This window comes from Sorex araneus, chromosome 5, assembly GCF_027595985.1.
Source record: "Sorex araneus isolate mSorAra2 chromosome 5, mSorAra2.pri, whole genome shotgun sequence".
Taxonomy (NCBI): Eukaryota; Metazoa; Chordata; class Mammalia; order Eulipotyphla; family Soricidae; genus Sorex; species Sorex araneus.
This window is the reverse complement of record NC_073306.1, coordinates 214521387-214531722: the sequence shown is the minus strand read 5'-3', so window position 1 is coordinate 214531722 and position 10336 is coordinate 214521387.

Below are 10336 nucleotides of genomic sequence, written 5' to 3'. Positions count from 1 at the left end.
TATTGGGATATTCATCCGATGCTGCAGGTGATGAGAGTAAGTGCACGGGGTCCTCGTTTTGTCCCTGCGTCCCTTTCCATCCCCTGCTGGGATCCACAGCCGCCCGCAGAGGACACGGAGCACCGGGCGGCCAGCTCTGGTGTGGCCGGCCTGGTATGGTCAGCCTGGTGTGGTCAGCTCTGGTGTGGCCGGCCTGGTGTGGTCAGCTCTAGTGTGGTCAGCCTGGTGTGGTCAGCTCTGATGTGGCCAGCTCTGGTGTGGTCAGCCTGGTGTGGTCAGCTCTGGTGTGGTCAGCTCTGGTGTGGTCAGCTCTGGTGTGGCCAGCCTGGTGTGGTCAGCTCTGGTGTGGCCAGCTCTGGTGTGGTCGGCCTGGTGTGGTCAGCTCTGGTGTGGTCGGCCTGGTGTGGTCAGCGCTGGTGTGGCCGGCCTGGTGTGGTCAGCCTGGTGTGGCCGGCCTGGAGTGGCCAGCCTGGTGTGGTCAGCCTGGTGTGGTCAGCTCTGATGTGGCCAGCTCTGGTGTGGTAGGCCTGGTGTGGTCAGCTCTGGTGTGGTCAGCTCTGGTGTGGTCAGCTCTGGTGTGGCCGGCCTAGTGTGGTCAGCTCTGGTGTGGCCGGCCTGGTGTGGTCAGCTCTGGTGTGGTCAGCCTGGTGTGGTCAGCCTGTGTGGCCAGCCTTGTGGCCGGCTGCTGTGGCCAGCTAAGAAGCCCTGGTGCTCTGGCGCATGCTGGGTGTTGCAGGGCTGCTCGTGTGACCGATGGCTGTTTCTGCAGGGGGACGGACATCTGGGGTGCCCCCAGAGGCGCTACTCCCAGCTCTGTGCTCAGGAGACCCTCCTGATGCTTCTGAGGGACCACGTGGCGCCATGGATACTGATGGGTTTTATAGTTACTTTGGGACCATTCAAATATAAAATCCAAGAAAAGGTCCATTAATAAGTTTCTGCTCTGAGATAATTATACTTTAAGATGTCAGATAATTCTAGTCATATAATTATATATAACTATGCTATTATATAACTTTATATGGATGAAACATCTTTTATGTGCTTAGTCTTAGAAATTAGGCTTAGCTATGTATCTAAACATACATGTGTACGTGTGTATGTATGTGTATATAGGTGACTTATTGCTCTGAGGAGGCTTGGCCTAGTAGTGTGAACCAGGATGAGTCTGAGGAGGCTAGGCTGAGGGAGAGACACTGCTCACTATGAGTGCTCATGACAGCTCCCTCCTCTGCACGCTCCCCCTCAGCTTGGTGGCAGCTTCCATCCAACCCTAACATGGCTGGCCCACTCCGCTCTGGCGGCCCGGTGCCGGCGAGCCCGTGAGGTGGCCTCCTACCTGTGCTTCTCAAACCACGGCCCCAAACAGCGTAAGACATGAAGTGTGCTCCAGCATAACCAACAAAACAGCTGCTCACGGTTCAGGGCATGAAGCAAGAGAGATAGGGCAGGCGCTACGCAATCCCCCAGGGTGTGACCCCCGCACCTCAGATGGGCCCCTGAGCACCACCAGGACTGAGTAGTCAGGGTAAGCCGTGAGCACCGCCTGGTATGCCCTAAAATCCACCCGCCCCCAAATTATTAGCAGGCCTGGAACACAGGGCAATATAGATAATTAAATATCAACCTCACCGTAAGGTAACGATTGACTCAGCCAAGGCATTATGCTCCAGACTAAGAAACGAAACTTGTATTCAAGATACCAAGCAATTGGCTTTGTTTCTAAAGGAACGGTTCCCATCCGTGAATGAAATATATGATTGCTATTTCTTTGCTGGCAGAAGGGGAAGGATGGGGGCACCTTGCCCTGAGCTACAAGACACACAACAGCACAGGTCCGTGTTGTTTTCTTAGAATCAGGAAGCGGATTGGCTCACACTGCTGAGAAGTGCAGGAATGAAGCTGCCTTTAAAAATGAGCGTTGCTGAAGTAAGGGCGTGTTCTAACACCAGGTAAGTTTCACGCGTGTCCCAGTCAGCTTTCTCTCCCAGAGTCTTGACGTTGTTTGCTCTTGTCACCCCCGTGTTCAGAGACTGGACAAGCGGCGAGGCATTCCCGTCTTGTCTCTGGAACAAATCTGTAGCTGGTGAAAGAGTTAAGAGCCTTAGAGATAACGGGCAAATAGAGCTCTTGAGAGGAAATGTGTCTAGAATTGATTATTTTCAAGATAATGTATAGGAATGGGCGATGCAGCTTTGTGATAAAGCACTCGCCTCGCCTGTGTGCCCCCCCCCGCCCCCCGGAACCAAAGCATCAGTCAGCGAGATCTCGGCTATTCCGGCACATTCTTGGTTAGTCATTCAGGGGCTGAAAGGCTGAAAATGAACAGGAGCAAGCAGGATCAAGGAACTAAATCCAAGGGGCAATTTACTCCCATGAGTCAAACCCAGGCATGTGGACACAGGTGTCCACGAGGGTGATCAATCACAAGCCCCTTCTCTGCTCCGAGCCGTAGGTCCAGGACTTGAAAGCGAAGGGGTGGTGCTACGGGAGGGGGAAGCTTTGGGGAAAAGCCGAGACCCACGGGCAGAAGTGAAGGCGGGGTCCACGGCCACAGCCTGACCCTCCCTGCGGACGCCCTGATGAAGAACACTGCGGCCCTCGTCTGCCCTTGAAGTTTCTGTGCCTCGATGTTCTCGTGAGGCCAGAAATTAAGGCTTTGTCTTTACTTCCTCTGACATGAGAGCAGAAACCACTAATTTTTAGTTCTTCTCACGAGAACCTAGTACGCTGCTCCCGGCACAAGAGTTAAGGAATCGATGACTTTGTTTTCAGTACTGATACTTGATTTTCCCTGTTAAGATATTTTAGGACTCTGGTTTTTGGCAGTTTGGGTGATTAGTTGTTTTTAAGGACTACATTTATTTCATTAAGATTTGCATTTATGTTCTTAACAATTCCTTTGATCCTTCAGTATTCGTGGGATGTACCAATTGTAAAATATTCAGTTTTCATTTCTGATATCTGTCACTTTTCTTCTTTCTCTTTTTTCAGTCTCATTAGATTTACTGACCTTCAAAAATATTTTGGTTTTGGGGCCGGAGCGATAGCACAACGGGTAGGGCGTTTGCCTTGCACTCGGCCGACCCAGGTTCAATCCCCGGCATCTCATATGGTCCCCCAAGCACTGCCAGGAGTAATTCCTGAGTACAAAGCCAGGAGTAACCCCTGAGCATCGCTGGGTGTGACCCAAAAAGCAAAAAAAAAAAAAATTTGGTTTTATTGATTTTTCTCTATTGCTTTTATATTTTCAATTTTGTTGATTTCTATTCTTTAACATTCTATTTCAATTTTCTTCATAAGTGGGGTTTATTATGTCCTTATGGTTCCAGACCATGGAGGTGAAAACACAATTATTTACAATTATTTGAAAATTTTCTTTCTTTTAAAATAAAATTAGCATTTAATACTATGAATTTCTCTCTAAAAGCTTTGTTCAAAGCATTTCAAAATATTTTCTAATTCTTCCTAAGAAACTATCCTTTTCTACCCATGGAATAGGAGTGCATTATTTCATTTTTAAGTATTTGTATTTTTCTGTTATTAATTTGTAGTCTAATTCTGTTATGCATGAGAATATAGTTTGCATAAACAAAATTCTTCCATTCAGTGTTTTTGTTTATAGAGGTCTCCCAGCGGGGCTCAGGGGACACCAGGGCTGTCTTTGCATAACTCGGCCTAAATATCTGAGCCTGGTGTTCAGTGCTCAGACCCAAAAATGCAACACTGTTCAGGCTCGGAGAGTCGGGGTCACAAGGTCATCCTGGAGAGCTTGGGGGGCTGTGAGGTACGGGGGACCCAAGTCAGACCTCACTGTTGGACACTGCTTTGAGTTCTCTTCTGGCCCTAAATTAAGTCTTACAAAATTTTTAAAAAATAGTTCCCAGAAATTCCACTTCCTAGTATTTACTCCCAGGACACAAAAACCTTCTTTCAGAAGGACAGATACACACCATTACTTACTGCAGCGCTTAGAACCGTGGCTAGGATACAGAATCTGCCTCAGTGTCCAACGGCAATGAGCAGGTAATGAAGGGGGCGGTATATATACACAGTGGAGTACTACGCAGCTGAAAGGAAGGATGGAACCATGCAGTCTGAGGTAGCTTGGATATTATGTGAAGCAGAATTAGTCGGAAGAAGGAGGATAGATAACGGATGATCTCGCTTGTCTGTGGTATGTCGAGTAACAGGACAAGGCCTGCAAGGCATGGAAAGGGACACGCCTACGTTGTCCTGGTCACTAGATTGTAGAACTGAGGGCGGGGAAGGAAAGAAACCAGGGCAGGGAATCATGCGAAGTAACAAGGCAGGCCAGGGGCCTCAGCACATTGGCAATACAGAGGTGAGGTAGCACTGTACCCGTGTAGCACTGTCGTCCCGTTGCTCATCGATTTGCTCGAGCGGGCACCAGTAACATCTCCATTGTGAGACTTGTTGTTACTGTGTTTGGCATATCGAATACGCCACGGGTAGCTTGCCAGGCTCTGCTGTGAGGGTGGATACTTTCGGTAGCTTGCCGGGCTCTCTGAGAGGGACAGAGGAATTGAACCCAGGTTGGCCGTGTGCAAGGCCAACGCCCCACTGCTGTGCTCTCGCTCTGGCCCAGAGGTGAGATGTGTCCATTTATCTGAACCACAGAAACAACAAAACTAAGAGTTTCCAGTTGAGCGAACTTTAAAATGTGCCTGTTAGGGGGCTGGAGCGATAGCACAGAGGGTAGGGCGTTTGCCTTGCACGGATCCGACCAGCATCCCATATGGTCCCCTGAGCACCGCCGGGGTAATTCCTGAGTGCAGAGCCAGGAGTAACCCCTGTGCATTGCCGGGTGTGACGAAAAAGAAAATAAATAAATAAATAAATAAATAAATAAATAAATAAATAAATAAATAAATAAACAAACAAACAAACAAACAAAATAAAATGTGCCTGTTGGACTAATCTCGCTGCTTCTAATCGGGCTGGGGTCTCTAGAGCTCCCCGGGACGGGGGCGGGCCAGCCCCTCCTGCTCTCCCCGGGCCCAGAGGCCCAGCCCCCACCCCACCCGGCTGCGCAGCTCACGGCTCATCTCAAAGGGACACACTGCTGACTCCCCCATTCCACAGGCTGAGTGGCACCTTGTTCCCCGTCCCGCCGGCCGGCAGGAACACAGCAAACCCAGCAGCACGGGAGGCTCGGCCGGCCCTGCCGGCTCAGTAAGTCTCAGGTGCCGAGTCTAGGAGCACCACAGCGAGATGCGTGTTGTGACAGGCAATGGAAATTAAATTATATTGTGCCTGCTCAGGGGACAGGTTGGGGGGGGGGGGGTCTGGGAAACTGGGGAAAGCGGGGAGGGACCGTCACATGGTGGTGGAGTTGGTAGGAAGCAGGAATACCCGAAACAACTGTGTTCTGAACGGCTTTGTAAATCAGTGTCTAGAGAAGCCTCAGACATTAAGACCTGTGCCCGTCAGGGAGGCGGGCCGAGGGGTGGGGGGGAGGGCGGTGGGGGAGAGTCGCACTGCTGGCGTTTGTGTCGGAACACTGCAGGCCTTAAGCTCCACTAGGAATAACTTTGTAAACCATGGTGACTCATCAAAAAAGTAATAAATAGGGGCTGGATCGATAGCACAGCGGGGAGGCTGTTTGTCTTGCACGCAGCCAACCCGGGTTTGATTCCCAGCATCCCATATGGTTCCCTGAGCACCGCCAGGAGTGATTCCTGAGTGCAGAGCCAGGAGTCAGCCCTGAGCATTGCCGGGTGTGACCCAAAAAGCAAAATAATAATAATAATGATGATGATAATAATAATAATAATGATAAACAAAGCAAAAACATTTTTAAAATAATAATAATAATAATAAAATAATAAAAATAATAATCATCATCATCACTGACCCAGAATCGAAACACTATTTTTGTAAAAAGCTACTTGAACATAATTGAATAATTTCACCATGCATGTTGATAACGAATATACTTAAATTAATAGAATATCTATGAGCAACTGGAAACATATTGAATTGTTCATAACACGAAACAGAATAAGGACAAAAGGAAACCAACATGTTAGTAATTATACCTAGACTCACTCTAGAAGAGCTTATATCCTTCCATTAAAAAATCTTGGAAAACAACATTCTGAGATGATAAGGGATATAATTCTAGGTCAGTTTTAAATTAAAAAGAGGCTCAGTTGCTCAGCTTAAAAATGATGTCTGAGATATTTGTTAATAACGTGGATCACAGTACCATCAGCTTTATTAGCATTGATCCCAAGAGACCAAACTGAAGATCACTGAGCTACGTGTGTACTTTGGCCCAAAGACGGACGCTACACCATTAGCCAGTTTTCCATGCAAATGTTTTTGTGAGATTTGGACACCAGACAAAATAGTCCAATATGTTTCAATTAAAATAAATCATATGGCATCTCTTGAGGAATGATTGTTTGGCAACTACAAATGGAAGTATTGAACACATATGCTAGGAGACAATAGTGTTTTCTTGGCGCTAAGACTATAACTGTTAATACAAAACTACGCTCAGTCTGGACAATGAATTTAGTTATTTCAGGGCTGGAGCGATAGCACTGCGGGTAGGGCGTTTGCCTTGCACGAGGCCGACCCTGGTTCAATTCCTCCGTCCCTCTCGGAGAGCCTGGCAAGCTACCGAGAGTATCCTGCCTGCACGGCAGAGCCTGGCAAGCTACTCGTGGCATATTCGATATGCCAAAAACAGTAGCAACAAGTCTGACAATGGAGACATTACTGGTGCCCATTTGAGCAAATCTATGAGCAATGAGATGATGAGATGACAAGCGACAAGTGATCAGTAGGGACATGGGCTGTATTTTATATATCACGAACGTTATCCTTCAAAACCAAGCCAAACACAGAGTTTTGGCAGGAAGTAAATAACTACTGATGTGGTGGTAACTCAGGCTCAGAACAAACAACCCGTGTTCTAAGTTCAGGCTCAATTTGGGGTATATGTTCAGGGTTTTTAAATTTCCAGATAAAAAATTATAATCGAGGGGCTTGAGCAATAGCATAGCAGGGTGTGCATTTGCCTTGCACACAGCTGACCCGGGTTCGATCCCCAGCATCCCACATGGTCCCCCGAGCACTGCCAGGAGTTATTCCTGAGTGCAGAGCCAGGAGTAACCCTGGGCATCGCTGGGTGTGACACCCCCCAAAAAATCATAATCGCACTGAGTTTCTTGTGGATTTCTGATACGGCACGAGTTAGAGAGACCCCTCCACTTCTCGCCCTGCTTCTCCCGGCCCTCCGCAGGCCCCTGGGCCAGCGTCTTCCCTCAGGAGAACCCGCCCGCGGTGCCCCCTGCACACACAGCCCTCTTCCTCCTCCCCACCCTCGCACTCTGAAGCTTTGCTTCCCTGACAAGAAGATCCCTGTGCGGTCAGGCGCAGGGGCCCCTCCCCGTTCTCCCCCTCCCCCTCTGGCAGCGGCCGCCCCCTGAGAGTCAGCAGGCTTCCTGCCTTTCCGTACTGTCCTGCCACTTCCCTGTGCGTAGTCCACACGAGGAGAAGCCGTCTCTGCTCGGCTTCTTAGCCTCAGCGTTGGTTGGGGCACACTCAGCTGTGCTCAGGGCTCCCTCCTGCTGTGCTCGAGGGACGCCGGGACCCAACCCGGGCTGGCTGCCTGCAAGGCTAGCGCAACAGTGTAGGTCTGGCCCCAACCTCCGAACTTTTTTTTTTTTTTGCTTTTTGGGTCACATCTGGCGATGCTCAGGGGTTACTCCTGGCTCTGCACACAGGAATTACTCCTGGCGGTGCTCGGGGGACCCTATGGGATGCTGGGAATCGAACCCGGGTCGGCCGCATGCAAGGCAAATGCCCTCCCCGCTGTGCATTGCTCCAGCCCCTCCTAACTTATTTTTACCAGCATAAGCCCCTCAGCTTCTACCCGTGTTGCAAAAGGCGTGGCTTCATCTTCTCCATCGCCGAGAGGATTTGATGGAGTGTCTGGTCGACTCTGTGTGCCCCAACCTCTTTATCCAGCGTTAAGCCACGCCTTTCGGGACCAGATCTGTTCTGTCTGACTCAGTGACCGGGCTCTAGACTCTGCCGCTAGGCCACGGGTGCCCACCGTCCCTGGTGGTCTACGCTAGAGAAAATGCTGTCTGGTTTCCAGTTAAGGAGGCGGCTCCTACCTCCCACGCTTCCAGCTCTGCCTCTGCTGGGTCCGTCGGGAGGTCCGTGGCCCAGGGCTCTGGCATCGTGGACTTGGTAGAGACGCACAGCGGGGGCGGGGGTCTGTGCCATATCTGCCGAGTTTCCTAGGGTGAGTTCTAGCCCCTGGACTGGCCAGCGGCCGAGCAGTGGCTTCCCTCTCGGCAGGCACTCCCTGGGGTGCTGGGAAACTCAGTATCCCCAAGGTCCTGCCCCTGATTTCAGTTTGAGCCGCGTGTGTCTTAGCTCCTCCCCTCCCCCTAGGCAGCAGCTGAAGGTCTGATGACTATCCACAGTCCACTAACGCCACGGGCGTGGGGTCATCCTCCACAAAAGGCAGGGTCTGGGGCTGGTCCGACATCCTCCAGTGACACGCCGGTGAGTGCTCTGAGATATAGAGTTGTTTGTCCTGGACCTTAAGGTCTTTCTCTGACGCAGTCTGCTTCTCCTTTTCTTAATGCGGATATCCGAAGAATCTCTTGTGTGTAGTACGCAATAGCACCCTCGGTTACTTTCACTGTGTGCAGGTAAGTGGCTGAGCACCGCTTAGTTTGCTCTGCTCCCAAACTACCATCCATCTCCAGAAATTTTTTTTATCATCCCCGGGGATGGTTTATTTTAGAGTCACACAGGTTTGCGTTTTCTCCAAACGAATCCCCCAAGCTTTTAAATGCTTCACATTTTCTTACAAGAATGTGTATCTGATTTCACCATCTGAATTCAATTTTTACATATGCATGATTTGCCATTTTTGTTTCCTTAATTCTCTACTTGGGAGAAAATAATCCTCCTGGGAATGTGATGTAAAACAGTCCTGATGAACACAATTCTACCTTGTATTAAATTTTCATCCAATGTAAACAGTATGAGAATTCAACACTAGTCACAATACCCAGACACATGAATCAATAATATTTTTCTTTATGAAATTATCTTTCGGGTTTCCATGAAAGTGGTCTAATTTTGTAAAAGCGCATCTGAAAAAATCAAATCAAATGAGATCACCAGTGTTTTGAAGCCAAGAATGTACTCTCTATCTCTCTGGCGAAAATAGACGACTTTCTCCAGGAGAAGAGGGGAGGCGGCCCCTCCAGAGAGCCCACTGGGTCACCGGAGGTCCTGCCACGTCGGTGAGTCCATCAGAGAACGGAAATGGGCAGTGAGGAAGGAGGTCAGGGGCAGACAGACGGGGGTCCCGGGGAGGCCCTTTCCCTCTCACACACGTGCCCAGCAGGGTGGGAGGAGGGGCCGGTGGGGCAGCAAACCGAGGGGCAGTGCACAGCCCCCCGCCCTGTGGGCACCGCAGACCAGATGACGTCAGCACCGTTGGACAACACAGCCCAGGGCAATGTGACCATGGACGTCACCCTTGGAAGTGATGGAGAGGCCACCAGGGCGCTGTCCTAGGCCCAGAGGTCCCCGCTTCTACGGCCGCGGTGGCCAGAAGAGTGCACAGCTGAAGCGGTCACTGAGAGCCAGTGAGTGGATGTGGCTCTGATCGGTGACGTCTGTGTCTGGGGGTGATCTTACCCAGTTCCACAAGGACCCAACTCTAGCCGGCATCTGCTGGAGCAGAGTTCTCGTTCACTTCCAGATGATGGTTGACTTCCAAGCATCATATATAAAACAGTAGGTAACAGAGTTAATGTGTGACCTTATGAGTTTGGAGGAATCCTCCGTACTTTACGTCATTTATATCAGAATAATATTATAATCTTGTTGCTTTGTTTTGCTTTGGGCTTCTCCCAGCAACTCTCAGGGGTTACTCCCAAGCTCTGCATTCTGGAATAGCTTCTGGCGGACTCGGGGGACCCTGTGGGATGCTGGGGATTAAACCTCCACTGGTCTCGTGCAAGGGAGTGCTCTACCCATTGTACTATCTCTCTGGCCCCCGCAAACATTACAATCTTACTGAAACAGCTGTAGAGCCAGTGAGGTTGTCTTGATTCTGAATCTAATTTAGGGACTGGTATGTAGAGATTAGGAATCCATAGAAAATGCGGATTATAATATGACAGAGTTTCAGAGACTGAGAAATGAGGGCTGGGGAGACGACTCGGGCTGGTGCAAGCTTTGTGAGCAGGAACCCAGCTTGATCCCAGCATCGCGCGGCCCAAACAGCACAGGAATCTGCTGCCAGGCATGGGTACGGGGCGGGTGG